We start from the raw sequence: 23,485 nt of genomic DNA, 5'->3' as shown, positions 1-23,485 counted from the left end.
AGGTACCCTAGAGATCCTGTGGACGCATTGCGTGTGCTATTTTTCCTTCCCCAACAAATTTAAGGATCGCGCCGAGGTACTGAAGTACCGGATTATCTCTATTACGCCATAATTTGCGCACTGTTTTTGAATGTTGAATATAGAGGTTACAAATTGGCTGCTTTTGGAAATAAATTTGCATTCCTATTATTATAGCCATTGTTATTTTCATCTGAATGAGCCCATTTAGGACTGCACAAAAGTACTTAGAAATGTTGCTTAGTCTTCCTCTCTGTTCATATTTTCTTTTATTCTTTTTCTATGAGACTTTTCTCGATTCAAACGAAGTTGCTCTGGTATTCATCTTTGATTATTCTGCCTCGTTAACAGATAACTGCTGAACTTCAAATCCAAAAATTTTCCTTTTCTGGCATCTTCTTATGATCACTTTTGATGTCCCAAATCCAGTCCATGGCGCATTATTTTTGTCTTGCAGATTTATCTGGTTTCCTTGCCGTGATACGATCGTGAAGCTACAATCTGCGTTTTCTGATACCACTGTGAATGTTCAATCATTCGATCTCTTGGTTGCTTCTATGACTACACATTTTGGTTCCAGGAACTTTCTTATAATTTTTCATTCTATTTTGTGCAGTAGATTCGGCATTTGCATTAACATTTAACTTAAGTTTTTCTCTGGGCAAAGAGGCATTCTAACTTAGTAACGAATTTGTGATGTTTCAATTTAGTATTCTGTTTTCATGAGTTATTTTACGCGGTACTTAAAGTCTGGACTCGCTTCAGTTTGTCAGATTTTGTTTCCATGTACCTTACTGTCCGCTAACGGCCTTGCAGCGGCGGTGACTCCGGTTCCAGTCAAATCACCGAAGTTAAGCGCCGTCGAGCTTGGCTAACACTTGGAGGGGTCACCGGCCAGATTGCCTAGCGGGCAAGCGGCGTGCACTCAGCCATTGCGAGGCCAATTGAGGAGCTACTTGGACTGAGAAGTAGCAGCATCGGTCACAAAAACTGACAACGCGCGGGAGAGCGGTGTGCTGACCATATGCCCCTCAGTAGCCGCATACGGTGACGCCTAAGGGCTAAGGGTTAAGGTCGGTATTGCGGCTGGTCGGTACCGTTGGGCCTTCAAAACCTGTTCAGTGTTTGTTTGTTTGTATCTTGTTTTCTACCAATTGTAGATAATATACGCTCACCGGACAGCAAATTAATCATTACAGGCATCATTTAATATCGTGTACTTCTGCCCCTGGAATTAATAAACACCTGAATTCGGTTAGGAAGTGAGTCTACAAGGTTGTGCAGGTGCCGATCACGAAAAATCCCCCAAATTGCAGGGATGCTGACGTCGGCGCTTTACTCGCTTTTCCAACATGTCCCACAGATTTTTCAATGATGTTCAATCCAGCTGATTTTGCAGGCCAATCGATATGTAAAAGGGTGGGGGAGAGTTCAAAAAACTAGTCTCACATTTTTCCAGACCGATGAAGTTTGCTGTTGTCGTCTTTGTGTGCGGTGTGAGCAATGGCCTCATGTGAGGTCACTGACATTCGTCGTAATGTTCTCTCGCAGATTGGAATGGACCTTCATTCACTGCCGTTGGCAATTCCTGCTGGATTTGGAAGCGATTTTGATTCACAAGCCATGAAACGCGCCTCCGGTTCCTCTCAGTCACGAAGTTTTTCCGACCACAGTTCTGATGTTGCGTTTCTTGGCCACGTGTCTTACACCACTGCTTGTAGGCAAGTTGAACAGTGCGCCGCGAAACACCAGCAAACCCAACAACTTCACACACCGTATGGCCATCAGCAGGACAAACACGATTGCCTCTTTTTGTTACACTGGCGCATCTACCCCTGTTGTATGGTACAATCTTTTGTGGTTTACTTATTCTAGGATTGAAGACAACTGTGTAAGTTGAAATGACATGTTTAATGTCGCAATATTAGCACAAAAATACACGCTTTTACACAGTTTTCAATGTGACAACAAAAAAACTGTTGTCAGGATAACACATCTCGTCAACATCAAAAAGTGAAATAATTCTAAACACAACAATATTAAATATTAACTCTGAGAAGGTTAAATTATCCTAAACACGACAATCGTATTAAAGTTTAACTAGAAGTTTCTTTACAAAATTGTTCCTACGCTTACGTTATGATGTTTGTCAGTACTACAAAAATCGTCCGATTCTGGTTCAAAGCTCGGTACTATTTTTAGGATGACAACCAAGTATACAGTGGATGGTTAGTTATGTGACAAATTGAGCAAAAGATTACCCAAGGTCGCTCGAGTTTACAGTGGGCGCAAGCTGGTGAACCAACAAGTTAACGCCTCTGCACGTGGTGTTTACTTTAAGCTGCGATGAGCTGTCGTCTGCTAGGCCGCTCTCTTCCGCTGAAATTCCTGTAAAACTAATCACACCTTTGCTGAATGTTCCAGCAGAAACTTTCCCTATGTTTCTCGTTATGCGAGAGAACATGTACTTATCCCTAGTCCTAGAATGCGGCGATACACACACACGTGGTTGGAGCAGCGTGCATATTATAATGCCCTCTCAGTTCTCGTAAGAACAATTAACTAACTGGCTGGTTCGTTTCTCCACAGTTCGAGCTAAACGATGCTACAGTTAATTTCTAGCTGGATATCAGCCGCTGTGAACGCAGTGTTCATACAAATTAGTCCTCTGCGTCGTACAGAGCGTTATGCACTCCGTTCTGCACTTGATGCCAGTTCAGAAAAGAGTCCTCGAAAATTTCCGTCTTGTCTTACTCATAGCCGAGCTGTCTCCCCACCTGGGTTCTTTCATTCTTCACGTCTCAGCTTTATGTCGACCAATAGGAGCGCTCCTCTTATTTTGTGGAAACTTTCTCTACCAGTCGCAAGGTTCCTACCATTAAGCCGCGTCAAAACTTTGGCTCTTTTCTCCTTCCTAGCGCGTTTCCGCCAATCGGGCGTTTTGTGGCCATTCCATTGACTCTCTCACGTGTGTACCACGCGCTGGACATGTGATCGAAATTGTGTCACTGGTCTTGTTTTGTATCGTTTTGGAATTCCGAAGAGCAGTTTTCTAAAAGCTTTCTTTCCTGTCCTCCCTCAGATAGGCCACTACACTCGCTCTCCGCGTCTGAGTCACCTGGTCGGCCGTTGACTTTCAGCCTGGAACACCCCTTAAGTGGTTCGCATTGTACCCCTTGTAGCGCAGCCTTGCCTCTGCCCTCGTCCCTCTGAATTCCAAACTAAAACGCCTCTCGCTGCTTGTTTCACCTTCCATTCAAACGTGTGTTAATTATCATCAATCGAGTGTCATTCCTTTTTGCATTACATACTGCTAGGCAAATTTGCTCATTACCGCCGAATTAAGTCAGGTGTCATATTCACCTTCCCATTGCAATGTATAATGCTCTCATGTAAGGTGCGAATCTGACCTTCATTTATTCTGCCACCTTACAAACTGTTCTGTTGATGGTGCGAATGGAGCGGTCTACTGCCTGTCGAATCTCTGGAACAGTTCTGAAGCGAATGCCACGAAGGCAAAACTGAAACGCCAATCCAACGAATGGCGTCATTATGGGTCGCCGCGAAAGTCACAAGCGCGCTGGAGCCCGAGTATGCTGAAAGTTATGGAGATTCTCGTGTACGACAGTGATGGTGTTATCCTAACGCATTACGTTCCTCCACGGCAGACCGCCAGTGCACAGTATTACTGTTCGTGTTTGGAGCACCACCTGCGACCAGCTTTGCGAAAGAAGCGGCGACACTTTCTGCGCAACCCACCCATCATTTTGCACGACAATGCTCGGGCGCATACGGCCCAGGCTCTGGCTGCTATGTCCGGTCGATGGGACTGGGAAGTACTGTACCATCCTCCATACTCCGCGGACTTAAGTACTTGTGACTTTGATTTGATTACGAAGATGAAGGAACCACTTCGTGGCATTCGCTTCAGAACTGTTCCAGAGATTCGACAGGCAGTAGACCGCTCCATTCGCACCATCAACAGAACGGGCTCTGAGAACGGTATACTACGCCTTCCACATCGCTGGCAACGGGTTCTACACAACGCTGGTGACTACTTTGAAGGACAGGAACAGGCAGCGAACATGTAACTCTTTTGTATCGGTTGTGAATAAATACGTAGTTGCCACTAAGTTCCAACCTACGTACATATTGAGGTGACAAAAGTCATGGGATACCTCCTAACATCGTGTCGGACCTCCTCCTTTTCAGCATAGTACAGCAACACGACGTGACGTGTTCTCCATAAGCCGTTGGTACTCCCTTGCAGAAATTGAGCCTTGCTGCCTCTATAGCCGTCCATATTTGCGAAAGTATTGCTGGTGCAGGATTGTGTGCATGAACTGACCTCTCGATTACGTCCCATAAATGCTCGATGGGATTCATGTCGGGCGATATGGGCGGCCAAATCATTAGATCGAATTGTCCAGAATGTTCCTCAAACCCATCGTGAAGAATTATGGCCCTGTGACATGCCACACTGTCCTCAAAAATTCCGTGGTTGTTTGGGAACATGAGTTCTATGAATGGCCATATATAATCTCCAAGTATCCGAACATAACCATTTCCTGTCAATGTTCGGTCCAGTTGGACCAGAGAATACAGTCCATTGCATGTAAACACAACCATCACCGTCATGGAGCCACCGTCAGCTTAAACAGTGTGTTGTTGACAACTTGGGTCAGTGGCTTCGTGGGCTATGAGCCACACTTGAACCCTGCCATCAAGTCTTACCAACTGAAACCGGCACTCATGTGGCCAGGCCACGGTTTTCCAGTTGCCTAGGGTCCAATTGAGCCTAGGAAAGGCGGTGCACACGATGTCGTGGTGACAGGAAATTCACTCGCGTCCGTCGTCTGCTGCCACAGCCCATTATTGCCAAATTTCGCCGCACTATCCTAGCGGACACGTTAGTTGTACGTCCTACATTGATTTATACGCCTATTTCACTGCGTGTTGCAGGTCTGTTAGTACTGACAACTCTACAAAAATGCTGCTGCTTTCGGTTGGTTAGGTGAAGGCCGTTGGTCACTGCGTTGTCCGTGGCGAGAAGTAATGTCTGAAATTTGGAGAGGAAATGTCTGAAATTTGGTATTCTCGGCACACTCATGACATTGTGGATCTCAGAATATTGAATTCCCTAACGATTTCCGAAGTGGAACGTCCCACGAGTCTACTTCAACTACCGTTTCACTTTCAAAATTCGTTTATTTCCGTCGTGCAGCCGTAATCACGTCGGAAACCTTTTCACATAAATCACCTGAATACAAATGACAGCTCCGCAAATGCACTGCCGTTTTATACCTTGTGTCCGCAATATTAGCACCATCTGTATATGTGCATGTCGCTATCTCACGACTTTTGTCACCTCAGTGTGTATGTCGCAGTAAAAACAGACATTAGTGAAACTAGAAACGAAAGCACTACCAGAAGAAAACAACATATTAGGAAAAATGAACGTGTATGGACTGACACACTCCCCCCCACCTCCCCCCCCCCCCATACACCATGGACCTTGCCTCTACATCTACATCTACATTCATACTCCGCAAGCCACCTGACGGTGTGTGGCGGAGGGTACCTTCAGTACCTCTATCGGTTCTCCCTTCTATTCCAGTCTCGTATTGTTCGTGGAAAGAAGGATTGTCGGTATGCCTCTGTGTGGGCTCTAATCTCTCTGATTTTATCCTCATGGTCTCTTCGCGAGATATACGTAGGAGGGAGCAATATACTGCTTGACTCTTCGGTGAAGGTATGTTCTCGAAACTTTGACAAAAGCCCGTACCGAGCTACTGAGCGTCTCTCCTGCAGAGTCTTCCACTGGAGTTTATCTATCATCTCCGTAACGCTTTCGCGATTACTAAATGATCCTGTAACGAAGCGCGCTGCTCTCCGTTGGATCTTGTCTATGTCTTGTATCAACCCTATCTGGTACGGATCCCACACTGCTGAGCAGTATTCAAGCAGTGGGCGAACAAGCGTACTGTAACCTACTTCCTTTGTTTTCGGATTGCATTTCCTTAGGATTCTTCCAATGAATCTCAGTCTGGCATCTGCTTTACCGACAATCAACATTATATGATCATTCCACTTTAAATCACTCCTAATGCGTACTCCCAGATAATTTATGGTATTAACTGCTTCCAGTTGCTGACCTGCTATTTTGTAGCTAAATGATAAAGGATCTATCTTTCTGTGTATTCGCAGCACATTACACTTGTCTACATTGAGATTCAGTTGCCATTTCCTGCACCATGCGTCAATTCGCTGCAGATCCTCCTGCATTTCAGTACAATTTTCCATTGTTACAACCTCTCGATACACCACAGCATCATCTGCAAAAAGCCTCAGTGAACTTCCGATGTCATCCACCAGGTCATTTATGTATATTGTGAACAGCAACGGTCCTATGACACGTTGGTGGGGGTTGCCGTTGGTGGGGAGGCTTGCGTGCCTCAACGATACAGATAGCCGTACCGTAGGTGCAACCACAATGGAAGGGTATCTGTAGAGAGGCCAGACAAACGTGTGGTTCCTGAAGAGGGGCAGCAGCCTTTTCAGTAGTTGCAGGGGCAACAGTCTGGATGATTGACTGATCTGGCCTTGTAACAATAACCAAAACGGCCTTGCTGTGCTCGTACTGCGAACAGCTGAAAGCAAGGGGAAACTACAGCCGTAATTTTTCCCGAGGGCATGCAGCTTTACTGTATGGTTAAATGATGATGGCGTCCCCTTGGGTAAAATATTCCGGAGGTAAAATAGTCCCCCATTCGGATCTCCGGACGGGGACAACTCAAGAGGACGTCGTTATCAGGAGAAAGAAAACTGGCATTCTACGGATCGGAGCGTGGAATGTCAGATCCCTTAATCGGGCAGGTAGGTTAGAAAATTTAAAAAGGGAAATGGATAGGTTAAAGTTAGATATAATGTAAATTAGTGAAGTTCGGTGGAAGGAGGAACAAGACTTTTGGTCAGGTTAATACAGGGTTATAAATACAAAATCAAATAGGGGTAATGCAGGAGTAGGTATAATAATGAATAAAAAAATAGGAGTGCGGGTAAGCTACTACAAAAATCATAGTGAACGTATTATTGTGGCCAAGATAGACACGAAGCCCACGCCTACTAAAGTAGTACAAGTTTATATGCCAACTAGCTCTGCAGATGACAAAGAAATTGAAGAAATGCATGATGAGATAAAATAAATTATTCAGGTAGTGAAGAGAGACGAAAATTTAATAGTCATGGGTGACTGGAATTCGAGAGTAGGAAAAGGGGGAGAAGGAAACATAGTAGGTGAATATGGATTGGGGGTAAGAAACGAAAGAGGAAGCCGTCTGGTAGAATTTTGCATAGAGCATAACTTAAACATAGCTAACACTTGGTTCTAGAATCATAAAAGAAGGTTGTATACATGGAAGAGTCCTGGAGATACTAAAAGGTATCAGATAGATTATACAATGGTAAGACAGAGATTCAGGAACCAGGTTTTAAATTGTAAGAGATTTCCAGGGGCAGATGTGGACTCTGACCACAATCTATTGGTTATGAACTGTAGGTTAAAACTGAAGAAATTGCAAAAAGGTGGGAATTTAAGGAGATGGGACCTGGATAAACTGACTAAACCAGAGGTTGTACAGAGTTTCAGGGAGAGCATAAGGGAACAAATGGTTCAAATGGCTCTGAGCACTATGGGACTTAACATCTGTGGTCATCAGCTCCCTAGAACTTAGAACTACTTAAACTTAACTAACCTAAGGACATCACACACATCCATGCCCGAGGCAGGATTCGAACCTGCGACCGTAGCAGTCGCGTGGTTCCGGACTGCGCGCCTAGAACCCCTAGACCACCGCGGCCGGCCATAAGGGAACAATTGACAGGAATGGGGGAAAGAAATACAGTAGAAGAAGAATGGGTAGCTCTGAGAGATGAAGTAGTGAAGGCAGCAGAGGACAAAGTAGGTAAAAAGACGAGGGCTAGTTGAAATCCGTGGGTAACAGAAGAAATATTGGATTTAATTGATGAAAGGAGAAAATATAAAAATGCAGTAAATGAAGCAGGCAAAAAGGAATACAAACTTCTAAAAAATGAGATCAACAGGAAGTGCAAAATGGCTAAGCAGGCATGGCTAGAGGACAAATGTAAGGATGCAGAGGCTTATCTCACTAGGGGTAAGATAACATAATAATGGCGTGTGACGATGGCCTCCCGTCGGGTAGACCGATCGTCTGGTGGAAGTCTTTCGATTTGACGCCACTTCGGCGACCTGCGCGTCGATAGGGATGAAATGATTATGATCAGGACAACACAACAACCAGTCCCTGAGCGGAGGAAATCTCCGACCCAGCCGGGAATCGAACCCAGGCCCTTAGGATTGACAGTCTGTCGCGCTGACCACTCAGCTACCGGGGGCGGACAGGGGTAAGATTAGTACTACCTACAGGAAAATTAAAGAGATCCTTGGAGAAAAGAGAGCCACTTGTATGAATATCAAAGGCTCAGATGGAAACCCAGTTCTAAGCAAAGAAGGGAAAGCAGAAAGATGGAAGGAGTATATAGACGGTCTATACAAGGGCGATGTACTTGAGGACAATATTATGAAAATGGAAGAGGATGTAGATGAAGATGAAATGGGAGATACGATACTGCGTGAAGAGTTTGATAGAGCACTGAAAGACCTGAGTCGAAACAAGGCCCCGGGAGTACACAACATTCCATTAGAACTACTGACGGCCTTGGGAGAGCCAGTCCTGACAAAACTCTACCATCTGGCGAGCAAAATGTATGAGACAGGCGAAAACCCTCAGAATCCAAGAACAATATAATAATTCCAATCCCAAAGAAAGCAGGTGTTGACAGATGTGAAAATTACCGAACTATCAGTTTAATAAGTCACAGCTGCAAAATACTAACGCGAATTCTTTACAGACGAATGGAAAAACTGGTAGAAGCCGACCTCGGGGGAAATCAGTTTGGATGCCGTAAAAATGTTGGAACACGTGAGGCAATACTGACCTTTCGACTTATCTTAGAAGAAAGATTAAGGAAAGGCAAACCTACGTTTCTAGCATTTGTAGACTTAGAGAAAGCTTTTGACAATGTTGGCTGGAATACTGTCTTTCAAATTCTGAAGGTGGCAGGGGTAAAATACAGGGAGTGAAAGGCTATTTACAATTAGTACAGAAACCAGATGGCAGTTATAAGAGTCGAGGGATATGAAAGGGAAGCAGTGGTTGGGAAGGGAATGAGACAGGGTTGTAGCCTCTCCCCGATGTTATTCAATCTGTATATTGAGCAAGCAGTAAAGGAAACAAAAGAAAAATTTGGAGTAGGTATTAAAATCCAGGGAGAAGAAATAAAAACTTTGAGGTTTGCCGATGACATTGTAATTCTGTCAGAGACAGCAAAGGACTTGGAAGAGCAGTTGAACGGAATGGACAGTGTCTTGAAAGGAGGATATAAGATGAACATCAACAAAAGCAAAACGAGGATAATGGAATGTAGTCGAATTAAGTCGGGAGATGCTGAGGGAATTAGATTAGGAAATGATACGCTTAAAGTAGTGAAGGAGTTTTGCTATTTGTGGAGCAAAATAGCTGATGATGGTCGAAGTAGAGAGGATATTAAATGTAGACTGGCATTGGTAAGGAAAGCGTTTCTGAAGAAGAGAAATTTGTTAACATCGAGTATAGATTTAAGTGTCAGGAAGTCGTTTCTGAAAGTATTTGTATGGATTGTAGCTATGTATGGAAGTGAAACTTGGACAATAAATAGTTTGGACAAGAAGAGAATAGAAGCTTTCGAAATGTGGTGCTACAGAAGAATGTTGAAGATTAGGTGGGTAGATCACTTAACTAATGAGGAGGTATTGAATAGGATTGGGGAGAAGAGGAAGTTTGTGGCACAACTTGACTAGAAGAAGGGATCGGTTGGTAGGACACGTCCTGAGGTATCAAGCGATCACAAATTTACCACTGGAGGGCAGCGTGGAGGGTAAAAATCGTAGCGGGAGACCAAGAGATGAATACACTAAGCAGATTCAGAAGGATGTAGGTTGCAGTAGGTGCTGGGAGATGAAGGAACTTGCACAGGATAGAGTAGCATGGAGAGCTGCATCAAACCAGCCTCAGGACTGGAGACCACAACAACAACAACAACAACATGGACTGACAATGCTAATGACCACCAATATCTTTGTGAGCACACAGTAACTTATTGAGGGACACGAGTCCTCAGGCGATTTAATAGTTTTCTTCGTACCGGAGGACTGAGTGGGCGTTTGTAGTGACGTGAAACAATATTGGGGTGTGGTTCCGCAGCATCGCCAGAGTGTGATCTGCGGTTCTCAAGCAGCTGTGTATCCGACGGCAACAATTCGGCAGTCTTCAGAATGTACACTGGCATGCCTAGGGTTCTGTACATTTAGAGCTTACAGGGGAACACAGCGGAAAATACAAGATGATCCAGATGCGAAACCGAGGGGGAAGTGGCGCAGTGGTTAGCAATCTGGACTCGCATTCGGGAGTACGATGGTCAAAATTCATGTCCGGCCATTCAGATTTAGGCTTTTCGTGTTTTTTCTAAAACGCTCGAGGCAAATGCAGGAATAGTCCCTTTAAATGTGCACGGCCAATTTCTGTCCCCGTCCTTGAAATAATCAGACCTTGCGCTGCATCTCTAATGGCCTCGATGTTAAACGTTAAATCATAGTCTTCCTTTTTCTTCTTTGAGTTACGAAGGACACAGATTGTCCGTCGAGGTCATCGCGAGAGACACCAATAACTTGTCCAGCGAATTAGCTACTAAGCTATCAATCGTGAGCAATGTTTCTTAAACGCCTTTGGAGTAACTGCACTTAGCAAATAAGGCGAAAGTTTTGACATTGGCCGAATGAATAGGCACCTTCTGATGTGTGCGCTTGTTATTACAAGTACTGATATATACCATAAATCACTAGGAAGCACACATTTCTTTTGCGGCAGCTATGTATCAGCGAAACATAGGCTAACACTAAAAAAACACAGTCCCTGACCAGACTTAATATTAGGTCATCCATGACTGATTAACGCCGAATCTTCCTTTCTTCGAATGGAACATCCCCTTTCCGAGCCTCATGTACTGTTGGACGCACAATCCTTATTTGTGTCATCTTTAGCATGTAATAAGCGTAGCTTTTTATGGTCGTAAAAAGTATAATCATAAATGCCTTCAAAAATGTAAGTGGGGAAGTCTTTACCAAAAAAGTGTTTTCAGTGCTATTTTCTCCATCTGAATACTGAAGCCCAAGCCAAAACAAATTCATTTTTAGTGTTAGTATAGCACATGTAGGGAAACCGAGAGGTCGAGGGGTCGAATCCTGCTGAGTATGGATTTTTCAGTCTGTGTTTTAACCTAGCTTTCACCTCTCAACAATGTGTGGATTCGTTAGAAACGACACGTGGTTCGGATCTCGCATGAAACTTTTGGTCCCCTTTTCCCAGCTGGATAACTGGAGGAAGTTAGGAACAATCATGTCGGCGAAGTGGGTTACAATAGAATGACTTGCAGCAGGCCATTAAGCAACACGAAATTGTTGTTATTGCTATTATTGCTATTATTATTATTATTATTATTATTATTACTATTGGTGAACTCTCCACAGAAACGGAAGACGTTAAGCAAATAACTCGATCAATATTTCATTGAGTTCTTCTTGTTCTTCCAATAGACTTTCATTCTTTCCGAAAAGGCTTGCTTACGCTCATCCGACCACTTTGGTTTGTACTGTTTTTCTTTTGGTTGCATCTGATACAACTTCCCATTTATCTACTTTGAGTCTGAAGGTGTGTGTTTCTAGAATGTCGGCTGGTCTTATGTTTGCATTACTTAGGGTCTTCCGATTTTCATCTAGCCAATGTGTTGAATTCTCAAGTGAGGTTACATAATCTATAATTCTCCTCGTCAATCGCTTTTCTGGTAGTCGGCTGAGATGGCCAAATAATTTCGTTCGCCTCTTCTTAATATCAGTTTCGATGTTTGAAAACCTTTCTGTTGTTTTAATTGATTGTAGCCTATAACCGTCTTGGGTATGTCTTCCTTCTAGAATTTTCCTAATGATCTTTCTCTCTTCTTTTTTGATCTCTTCAAGTTGTTGTTTTCTGTTAAGGGTCAATGTTTCACTTGCGTAGAGAATTGTTGGGTTTATGACAGTATTTTAGTATCGAATTTTTTGCCCCTCTTGACATTGATTTTTTGTTGTACAGTTTTTGCGTTAACCCTAATCTTCTTTTAATTTTTCGGAGGCAATGTTGCTGTGGGATTTATGTTAATTTTACCATATTGTGTTTTCAAGCATTCAATTTCTGTTTTTGAATTCAGTTGTCTCAAATGAAATTTGTAAACCTACTTCCTCTGCACATTCTTTGAGTATTTCCAGCTGTTTGACTGCAGTCTGCTCATCCTCTGTTAGTATCGCCAGGTCGTTCGCAAATGCAAAATAGGGTACGTGGAGGTTGTTTTTGGCAACGCCCAGTCGCCTTTGCATCCAAACCCCACATTTCTTGAGTTGTTTCTCCCATTCTTCCATAACTTTGTCAATAACTACTTTGAAAAGAATAGGACGTTCTCTCACACCTGTTTGAATGTCGAAGAGTTCTGTGATCTCTCCCATGAATTATTATTAATATTACTATTATCTTAAACAATAGGGAACCACGTAACATAATTTCTCAAAATTGTTAAATCTTGTTTTAACACTAATATAAAGATCACTCCCAGAAATGTTTCCTGTCTTCACTATTTGCTCCAATGAGTTGAGTTTTCAGTTTGTGACCATTCACGAGTGACATTGAATCCAATGCTATTTAGAGAAACTGCCGATAATATAAGTCTTGATCCAAACAATACCTTAGCCTTATCAATCCAACTGGATTGTACGAAACGAATTCGTTTTTCACACAAATGTTTCCGTGATTTTTATTACCTACAACCCACTCAGAGCAAATGTTATCCTTGATTAGAAACTCCGAAGTGTTACGTTTCTTGCTTATATCTGGCCTATTCTCAATTCTGCTCCAGCACTGTAGGGCGGAGAGATGTACACGTGTTGGATTTAACAACGTACTAAATTCTCCAATCTTGGCATTACGACCTTGGAAATGAGCCACAGCTACACCCGAGCGTGTGGCAGAGTTAGTGCTGATCCAGGCTTTATTTCTGCAACGTACAAACAAACTGTCGTGACTCCCGCAAAGTGACATTACTCTTAGAGTACATAAATTTCAGAAAGCCGTCGCGAGACTGACGTCAGTGTTGTGAAGGGCTGCATTCGTTATCCACCTGCAGTCAGATAAATCTGTCCTGCAAACCACGTCACGGAACATGGCTTTTCCCAGGTATGTTACCTTACCTACACACTAAGAGAATATCTATAAATTGTAGTGCTGTGAACCCATCGGTTAAAAGTGCGTTCATTTCATCCTGGTAAGTGTGGTCTGAAATATTGAATAATTATTCACGATTTTACTCTGTAGATATCGCTCTCCGCTCACAAGGCGTTACGTACTGTGAATCAGCGAAATGTCGCTGATTTCCGAATATGGTAAGACGTGGATATGATAGGATCTGGAATTTCTATGGGTCCGTAATATGTTCTTGGTCGCCGGTCGGTGAAGTCCAGTAAAACTGCGGCTCCCAGGCTACAGTCCTCTCTCCCTATGCTGTGCCGGTTCAAAAATGGCTCTGAGCACTATGGGACTCAACTGCTGAGGTCATTAGTCCCCTAGAACTTAGAACTAGTTAAACCTAACCAACCTAAGGACATCACAAACATCCATGCCCGAGGCAGGATTCGAACCTGCGACCGTAGCGGTCTTGCGGTTCCAGACTGCAGCGCCTTTAACCGCATGGCCACTTCGGCCGGCCGCTGTGCCGGTTTGATACTTCAGCTGATATGTGTGAAGCACTGGAGTAGCGTTTCTTTTCCACCACAGGTTACTTGACTTTTATTGTTCTGTATGACTGACGCAGGATGTCCGTCATAAGTTTTATTTCTTCCTCCCCTTATGTGTAAGATTAATCAATTGTGTCGAACAATTCATTTCACATTCATATTATACAGGCATATGCAAACAATACGGCTACATGCTGACCATTTACGAGGATATGTCCTCTTTTCTATGTGCAGATATGAGTAAGTAATTCCTACTCACCAACTTACACATGAGAAAAGTACGAATTCCTCTACGGAATAGCACGAGTTGTCCAAGGGAAACTTTTAAGTTTATTTTAAAATTTAAATTTGCTGCCTGTCAGACATGTTATATCATTTGGTTAGTGATCAAAAGTTTTGGTGGCGGTGTTGTACACCCCATTTTGTTCTAAAGAGAGTCTTAATGTTGAATAATGAATGTAATTTTTTCTTCTGATAGTGTTTGTACTTGGTGCTTATAATTAAACTACAGGTACTCATGGACGTCCAGTGTGGGATGTAATTATCCTATGGCAGCGAAACTTTGTATATATGCTAATGCGTAAATCCGGAACCGATTTACGCTAGAAAATAATGGTTCCAATTTTGGCCACCAGGTGCAAATTTGGTGCTCTACAGTATCTCGCCGACGTCTCCAGTGCTCATATTGAACAAACTGCGTAAGCGGCGATTAACAATAAAATCAACATTATTCTTTCTCACTTGTTTGAACTTCTCTGCCCACGTCCCATTCATAATCCAGTACATTCAGGAATACTTCTACACGTCTTTTTTTGCGTTCAAAGCGCCAAGTTTGCACCTGGTGGCCAAAATTGCAATTACTTATTTTCCAGCTTAAATCTGTTCCGCATTCGCGCATTAGAACATCTACCAAGTTTTGCTGTCATACGATAATTACAGCCCACACATGAACTCTGCGAATCAGGAAGAGCATCCGACAACCAAATGCCACTGAACCCACCAAAATTAATATATAACAATGCGGACACCATAGTGAAATGGGAAAAAAGGAGAAGAAAGAATTGTAAGTATGTACATCACTGTCCCTTTGGGACTGCCCTGGGTTATTTACAACGAACTTCATGAGTGAATATATATATTGTGCAGCAGCAGTCAATATGCCTAACTAAATAGATATCTATACGATGATCGTTGGCAAACGCTTTATGTTGAGACTACAGCACGTTTTTGGGCAATGAAGATTCTCTTTCTTGAAGACGAATTACCCCAGAGCATTATTCCACACGAATGAAAACATACAAAATATGTTAAATTACTGATTTTAAATTATTCTAACTTGTTGGTTTTTAGGAGTGACAAAATGCGTTTTTTTTTTTCAGTTTAAATTCTCATTGAGATTGAAAGTGTAATCATCTGCAGAAATACATTCAATAATACTTTTAAGAACATTATTTACTGTTTCTTCTCTTGCTGTATGTATGTTTCGATCAATTACAGTACTACTGCCATCAGAAAAAATATCTGTCTCTGGTTGTTGTGTATTAGGCGGAAGATCGTTTAGACATTTGAGAAGTAACAGTGGACCTAAGATTAATCTCTGTGGAACCCCATATGTGATTTCTCCCCAGTTAGACGAAATTCCCCTGCTTAAATTTTCTGAATTATTAAGTATAACTAACTACACTCTTTTGGTTAAATATAAAGTCATCCATTGGTTGGTTATATCATCAATTCCATTAAACGTGATTCCAACTAGGAGAATATTGACAGTCACAGTCAAATCCCTCAGATAGATCACAGAAAAAACCGACTGGTGCTATTTTGTTATTTAATACTTATAGAATTTGGAGTTAACGTGTAAATGGCATTCTCCACTGCGTGACTCTTCTGAAACCCAAACTGTGACATTATTGTTACTCAGGTGGGGTGCTGTTATAGAATATGTCGCCTTCAAAAATTTTGGAAAATGCTGTCGGTAGCGAAACGAGTCGCTAGTTATTGATCTCTCCAGTTACCTTTCTTATAGAGGGGTTTAAAAATGGCATATCTCAGTCTCTCTGTGTTATTGATGCATTACATATTTCAGAAAAGACAGCGCTCATTATATGGGAATTAGCCTTCGGTATGAATAATGGCGTATGTGGGCGGGCAAATAATGGAAACTGATTGATAACTGCTGCTTAAATAATTGAAAAAAATTGATTGGAAAAAACAGTTGAAAGAAATTCGAAGATAATTTATAAATCTGTACACATATCTTGGGTGAACTTTAACTGGTACCAATATCAACAGACCTTCAGTATCAATACATTCACGATCAATATTCGTAATTTGAGTTACATACTGCTTCACATTAATTCCATTGTACGTAGTCCTGAATATAATAATGCCGATGCAGGATCGCTCTTCCGCTGGTCGTGCAAATTCCTCTTGTCTGCTCCGAACCTTCTGATGCAGGATCTCGGCGGAGGGCGAAATTATGAACAGAAAGGTGTGGTCGTCGCGAATGTACGAATGAACTTTGCTTTCATAATAACGTTTTGTAACACTTTTCATGTACGACTGAAATACACATTTTTAAACAATACTGGTACGACGGACCTAATCATACGTACGGCCGCTACCGCCTATAGAAGCAATAATGTGAAGATACAGGACTTAATAAACTGTAGATCGTATTTCTTCTTCTCTTTTTTTCATTCAGAACCTTCAAAACATTATCATTGCCACAAAACAAGTCGTTAATTTATCTTTATCGCGGTCTATAAGTCATTCAGTTTACATATGACGTACATGTATAAAAAGAAAAGAACGAAAAAAAACATGATTCAACATAGGTACTGTGTTGGAAACACTATCAGATCCGAGATAAGCTTTAATTTTTAAGAGAACACATAATTTTTTCAATTTCAGAAGAAGAAGAAGTTGATGAGTCGTTTGATATTTCTCTTGAACTGCTTATCTCTATATTTTCTAGCACATTTAACAAATGATTCTTAAACATACTTGCTACCTATGACTGATCATTTATGGCCCTTCCCTTTCATTAAATTGTGATATTTCTCCATTCTGTGGTCTGTTGTCCTGTCTCTCATTTAACTACATTCCATATAACTAAGCTCTGCTGGCGGAATGGCTGATTTCTGATATATTGTCCATGTTCTTTCGCTTTTTAATAACCTATTAGTAATTTTTATAGTTTTCGTAGTGAGTAATTACTGCTGGATTTTTACTTGTTCTTGCCAACAGGTACATTATCCTTCTCCTTTCACAAGATATTTTAATGCCTCTAGTGATCCCTAGTTTTTACATGTATATTTAATGCCGTTTCTGATTAGCTTATTACAAGTTACATGAACTTCTGAGCTCTGGCCTTTTTTCCATATATGTCGACACCTTGCAGTTTGCAGCGTCGTCGAGCTCGTGTGAGACGTTGCAGGCCACCACGCTTTTACACCATTGCAGAGGAAGGCTGCATGTACCTTCTGCTTTGGAATGCAGGATAAAAGTTATCCTTTAACCCCATTGCGCATTGTATGTCTTTGCGGTCTCGTTTCCTACTTTAATTCCTTCAGCATCGCCTGACTCTTCTACATTCCATTATCCATATATCTGACTTAAGTTGATATTCATTTTATAATATCTATACATCAACCATTCCCTTCAAATGATCTTCCGTTTCTGACAGAATTATGCCAATGTTTTAACTTCTTTTCCCTGAACTAAGATTCCCTTTCTCAATTTCTTCTTGCTTTCCTTTTACTGCTAGCTGATTGAATGACATTGGAAATACACTGAAGAGCCAAAAAGACTGCGACACCTGCCTAATATCGTGTAGGGGTCCCGCGACCACGCAGAAGTGCCTCAACACTGCGTGGCATGGACTCGACTAATGTCTAAAGTACTGATGGAGGGAACTGACATCATGAATCCTGCAGGGCTGTCCGTAAATCCGTAAGAGTAGGAGGGGGTGGAGATCTGAACAGCACATTGCAAGGCATCCCAGATATGCTCAATAATGTCCATGTCTGGGGAGTTTGGTGCCCAGCGGAAGAGTTAAAACTCAGAAGAGTGTTCCTGGAGGCACTCTGTAGCAATGCTGGGCGTATGGCGTGTCGCATTGTCCTGCTGGAATTGCCCAAGTCCGTCGGAATGCACAATGGACATGAATGGATGCAGGTGATCAGACAGGATGCTTACGTACATATCACCTGTCAGAGACGTATCTAGACGTATCAGGTCTCACTCGTTCCAACTGCACACGCATAACACCGTTACAGAACCTCCAGCAGCTTGGAGAGTCCCCTGCTGACATGCGGGGTTCATGGATTCATGAGGATGTCTCCATACCCGTACACGTCCATCCACTCGATACTGCTCAAAACGAGTGTCAGTCCATTGTCGGTGTTGACGGTCCCAGGCGGGGCGCAAAGCTCTGTGTCGTGCTGTCATCAAGGGTACACGAGTGGGCCTTCGTCTCCGGAAGCCCATATCGATAGTGTTCCGTTGAATGGTTTGCACGCTGACACTTGTTGATGGCCCAGCAATTTATGAAGGGTTGCACTTCTACCACGTTGAACGATTCTCTTCAGCCGTCGTTGCTCCCGTTGTTGCAGGAGCTCTTTTCCGGCCGCAGCGATGTCGGAGATGTGATATTTTACAGGATTCCTGATATTCTCGGTACACTCGTGAAGTGGTCGTACGGGAACATCCCCAATTTATCGCTACCTCGGAGATGCTGAGTCTCATCGCTCGTGCGCCGACTATAAAACCACGTTCAAAGTCACTTAAATCTTGATAACCTGCCATTGTAGTATCAAAAATGGTTCAAATGGATCTGAGCACTATGGGACTTAACTTCTGAGGTCATCAGTCCTCTAGAACTTAGAACTACTTAAACCTAACTAACCTAAGGACATCACACACATCCATGCCCGAGGCAGGATTCGAACCTGCGACTGTAGCGGTCGCGCGGTTCCAGACTGTAGCGCCCAGAACCGCTCGACCACTCCGGCCGGCATTGTAGTATCAGTAACCGATATAACAACTGCGCCAGGCACTGGTTGCCTCATAAAGGTGTTGGTGACCGCAACGCCGTATTCTGCCTGTTTGCATATCTCTGTATTTGAATACGCATACCTATACCAGCAGCGCCGGCTTTAGGGTGGGGCGACTCGGGCGGTCGCCCAGGGCGCCGGGGCCCAAGGGGCGCCACGTACTAAACGCATGTAAAAAAAAAATTACAATTTACAATCACCCATTTCGCGAAACTAAAATATTATTCAGTCTCATTCAACATACGTCGCTAATCTCACGAATGCGCGATGAATTCGGGGTAGCAGAAGAGAAATCATGCTGAATGCAATCTTCGTATTGTCTGCAACCATTCATGTTTGACGCGGGCTAGCACGGGCTCTACCAAAGCGCCTCTCTTATTTGTTTCAAGAACTGCAACAAGGAAGAGCCCATGCAGCCGCACCATCTCTCGTTTACAACAGAAACTACCGGTCGCTCCAAATAAAAGAAAATACAGACGGTGAAATATACATTACATTATGATTTAATTAATACGAATGTATTTATATCGAATATTTGTGACTTAATGACTCATGTACATTAATTAATAGATCATGCAATGCGTGCACTGCATTCATAGAGAATTCTCCCCTAACTTACTGAAATAATACAGCGCCACACAATGTTTGTTAGACTGCATATGTTGACAGCGCTACGATTTGCACCCGCATGTCAGTAATTGTCAGTAAGAGTCGGAGGCAGCGGTCATGTTTTCGTGGCTGAATAATTGTGAGTGAAACGAGTGTCGTGACTGTGTCAACATTTTAATTTTCTGGTAGGTGCGAAAAACATTTTTATCTTTCCGTTCAGGTTTTTTTCTAGTTACGTCTACTGATAGGTGAATTTCTTTATTTGTTATAGATCGAATACTGTGGTCGCGAAATAGAGCAGTGTCCAAGCAATAATTTGTCAAATTATTAAATCATGCCAGAAGAGAAGGAAATGATTAAAAAAAAGCTTTCTGGTTCAGAAAATCAGAAAAGAAAAGCTGAAAAAGAAAAAGTTCTTGAAGAAACTAAAAAGCACATGAATATTTATAAGTACCTTAAAGGAAATTCTAAGGCAAATACTTCAGATATTGAATCAAAAGTCCATGTATCAGCAAATATTTCTTCAGACTGAACAATTATACACAAAAAATATACAATCACCTATTGAAGGTGATCAAATTGACCAGCGCAGTACATCTTTGCATGAATCCTCTGATATTTCTCCAAGTCAAAATCAACACATGACATCTATGGTCGATGAAAGTATCAACGTTCTTGCAATAAAAGAATACAATGTTTCTGATGTAGGTACGTGGCCAAAAGTACTTAATGCTAGAGATATAGATCGCATTATAATATGTGGACCCTCACAAGTATGTCTAAATAACTTTCCAAAAGATGAAAATGGGCGTCATTTCTCTTCAACTCATTACACAAGAAAACTATCAAACGAAGAAACTATCAGACGACGGTGGCTAGTTTATTCTGTATCAAACGACAGTGTCTTTTGCTTTTGTTGTCGACTGTTTGATTTAAAGTCAACTACTAATTTGACTACCACTGTGGGTTTCAGAAATTGGAAACATTTAAGTGAAGCTCTGAAACTGCATGAAAATAGTCCTAACCACAAGAAAGCATTTACTCAATGGACTGAAGCTGAAATCAGGTTTAAAGCTGGATTAACTATTGACAAGGAAGAACAAAAGCTAATTTCTAAAGAAAGTTTACGATGGAGCAATGTGCTTCAAAGATTGATGCACATTACTTTGTATTTGGCTGAAAATAATATGGCATTCAGAGGGTTATCAGATAAATTATTTACCCCAAATAATGGAAAATTCTTAGGTCTTGTACAGTTATTGGCAAAGTTTGATCCAATCATGGAAGAGCACGTCAGACTGGCATTGAATGGTGATTTGGCTGACCATTATTGCGGCAAAAATATACAAAATGAATTAATAGAACTCATGGCATCACACGTTATGTCTACAATCGTATTCCGCATAAAGGGTTCAAAGTATTATGCAATCATAGCTGACTGTACTCCAGATATAAGCCACAAAGAACAACTTTCGATAACTTTAAGATGTGCCGACATAACAGAGGATGGCGTAAGTGTAAAAGAACATTTCATCTCATTTCTGCAAATAGATGATACAACCGGTGAAGGTCTCACAGAAAGCATTTTAAAAACATTGAGTGATCTTGACCTTAGCATTAATGACTGCAGAGGACAGGGCTACGATAACGGCGCGAACATGAAGGGGATAAATAAAGGCGTCCAGAACAGAATTAAGAAGTTAAATCCACTAGCTTTTTTCGTGCCATGTGGATGCCATAGTTATAATTTGGTATTGTGTGATGCAGCAAAATCATCAGTAAAATCCGTGACACTGTTCGGAATGTTACAAAAAATGTTTAATCTATTTGCTGGATCGGTAAATAGATGGAAAATTTTGATCGACAATTTGAAGATATACACCCTGAAAAATGTAAGTGACACACGCTGGGAAGCTCGAATTGATAGCGTCAAAGCGGTTCGTTATCAATTATGCGAAATGCATGACGCTTTGGTTTCCTTGGCCGATGCTACTGAACAAAGCGATGCTGCGGTGTCACACGAAGCGACAACACTAGGAGGACAATTAAAAGACTTCAGCTTCATTGTTTCTCTCGTGACATGGTATGATGTTCTGTTTCAAATTAACGTTGTGAGTAAAGCAAGTCAGTCACCCACAATCAACTTTGTCGAGTTTATGGGAATCCTTGACAAATGTATCTCTTATTTGGAAACATATAGACAAACAGGTTTCGAACAAGCTATTGTAACAGCAACTGAACTGGCTTCGTATCTTGATACGCAGCCATTATTTAAACCACAAATGCGATTAAGACGTATTAAACGCAGGCCGGGTGAAGAGGCTGTTGATGATCAAATAACTGACCCAAAAAAGAAGTTTAAAGTAGAGTTTTTCAATGCACTGTTGGACACCGTGCACATATCCATGAAAGAAAGATTTGAACAGATGCAAGAATTTTCTGCGACGTGGAGTTTCTTGTTTGACATTAAAAAAATCAAAATAAAGAAGAACTAATACAATGCTGTTCTAAATTACAAGAAAAGTTAACTGTCAACATGAAGTCAGATATTGATGGAAATTTGCTGTGCGACGAAATTTTAGGCCTGCAACACTATCTCGAAGACAGCCAGGCAACGTCTATTGAAGCCTTAAACTTCATAAAAAAGCATAATCTTCAAGAGTTATATCCCAACATCTGGATAACGTTACGTATTTTGCTAACAATACCAGTGACTGTCGCAAGCGGCGAACGCAGTTTTTCCAAACTGAAGTTGATAAAAACGTACTTGCGGTCTACAATGTCTCAAACAAGACTAACCAGTTTGGCCTCACTGTCCATTGAAAATGAAGTTGCAGAAAACCTGGACTTTGCTAATCTGATCAGAGACTTTGCCGACAGAAAAGCGAGAAAAGTAAAATTTTAGTTGTTTATAATTGTTTTTCATTAGGCGTAATATGTTTTGTGTTCAGATGACTGACAGAAAATATAGGTTTATGGCTTACAGTTATATTAAATTCAATAAAAATATGGTACCCAATTCAAAATTAGTGTTTTTTCGTTATACATATTACCTCCTATATATAAAAATCAATTGTTGTGTGTTAGTCTCACCAAAACAAAGAAATGGCTTGACCAATTTGAATAATTTTTTGTTTTGTTTTGTTCGCTTTAGTACAGGGGTGCTTCAGAAAAGAAAAGAAATATTTGGGATATACGAGCCTGTTTCAACCACATTTTACGCATCTTTTCTTTGTTTGGAACACGCAAAAACAATTTTCTGGAGTTGTTGTAGATGTACAGTGCAGTACTACGCAATATTTTTAGACAATTTCCCAAAACGTGAATGCCCAAACAATATATCACTGCTATACTGACTGTTACGGCAGCGATAGCAGCATGATGGACTGACGTCACAGGCTACACAAGACTCACATGGAGCGTCTTAGTGGGCTTTCAGATTATTTGGATTTCATTTCCATTTAAAAAAATAAAATACTCAAATTTACGATGGAAAAAGCATGTTATGATCATAAGATGACGCCATTAACCACTTAAGACGATTTCTAGAAAACAGTCAAATACCGTGTTGCAAAGCACTGCCAGGTTCGCTATTTATACAATAAAGGGCGCCAACTGGACGACTCGCCCGGGGCACCTGGATGGCTAAGGCCGGCCCTGTATACCAGTTTCTTTGGAGCTTCAGTGTAAAATAAAACTGTTTCATGCCCTTATCAACCACTGTTCCTCTTTCAAGTCCTTCGACTTTTATAAATGCAGTTTAGTTTCTGTTCGAGTCGCAGGTAAACTGTTGCTCCCTGTATTCTGTCCCTGCTATCTTCAGAATGTCGGACTATGCATTCCAGTCAACACTGTCAAAATAGAATAA

Source organism: Schistocerca cancellata, chromosome 7 (assembly GCF_023864275.1).
Source record: "Schistocerca cancellata isolate TAMUIC-IGC-003103 chromosome 7, iqSchCanc2.1, whole genome shotgun sequence".
NCBI lineage: Eukaryota > Metazoa > Arthropoda > Insecta > Orthoptera > Acrididae > Schistocerca > Schistocerca cancellata.
Note: the sequence above shows the minus strand (reverse complement) of the source record.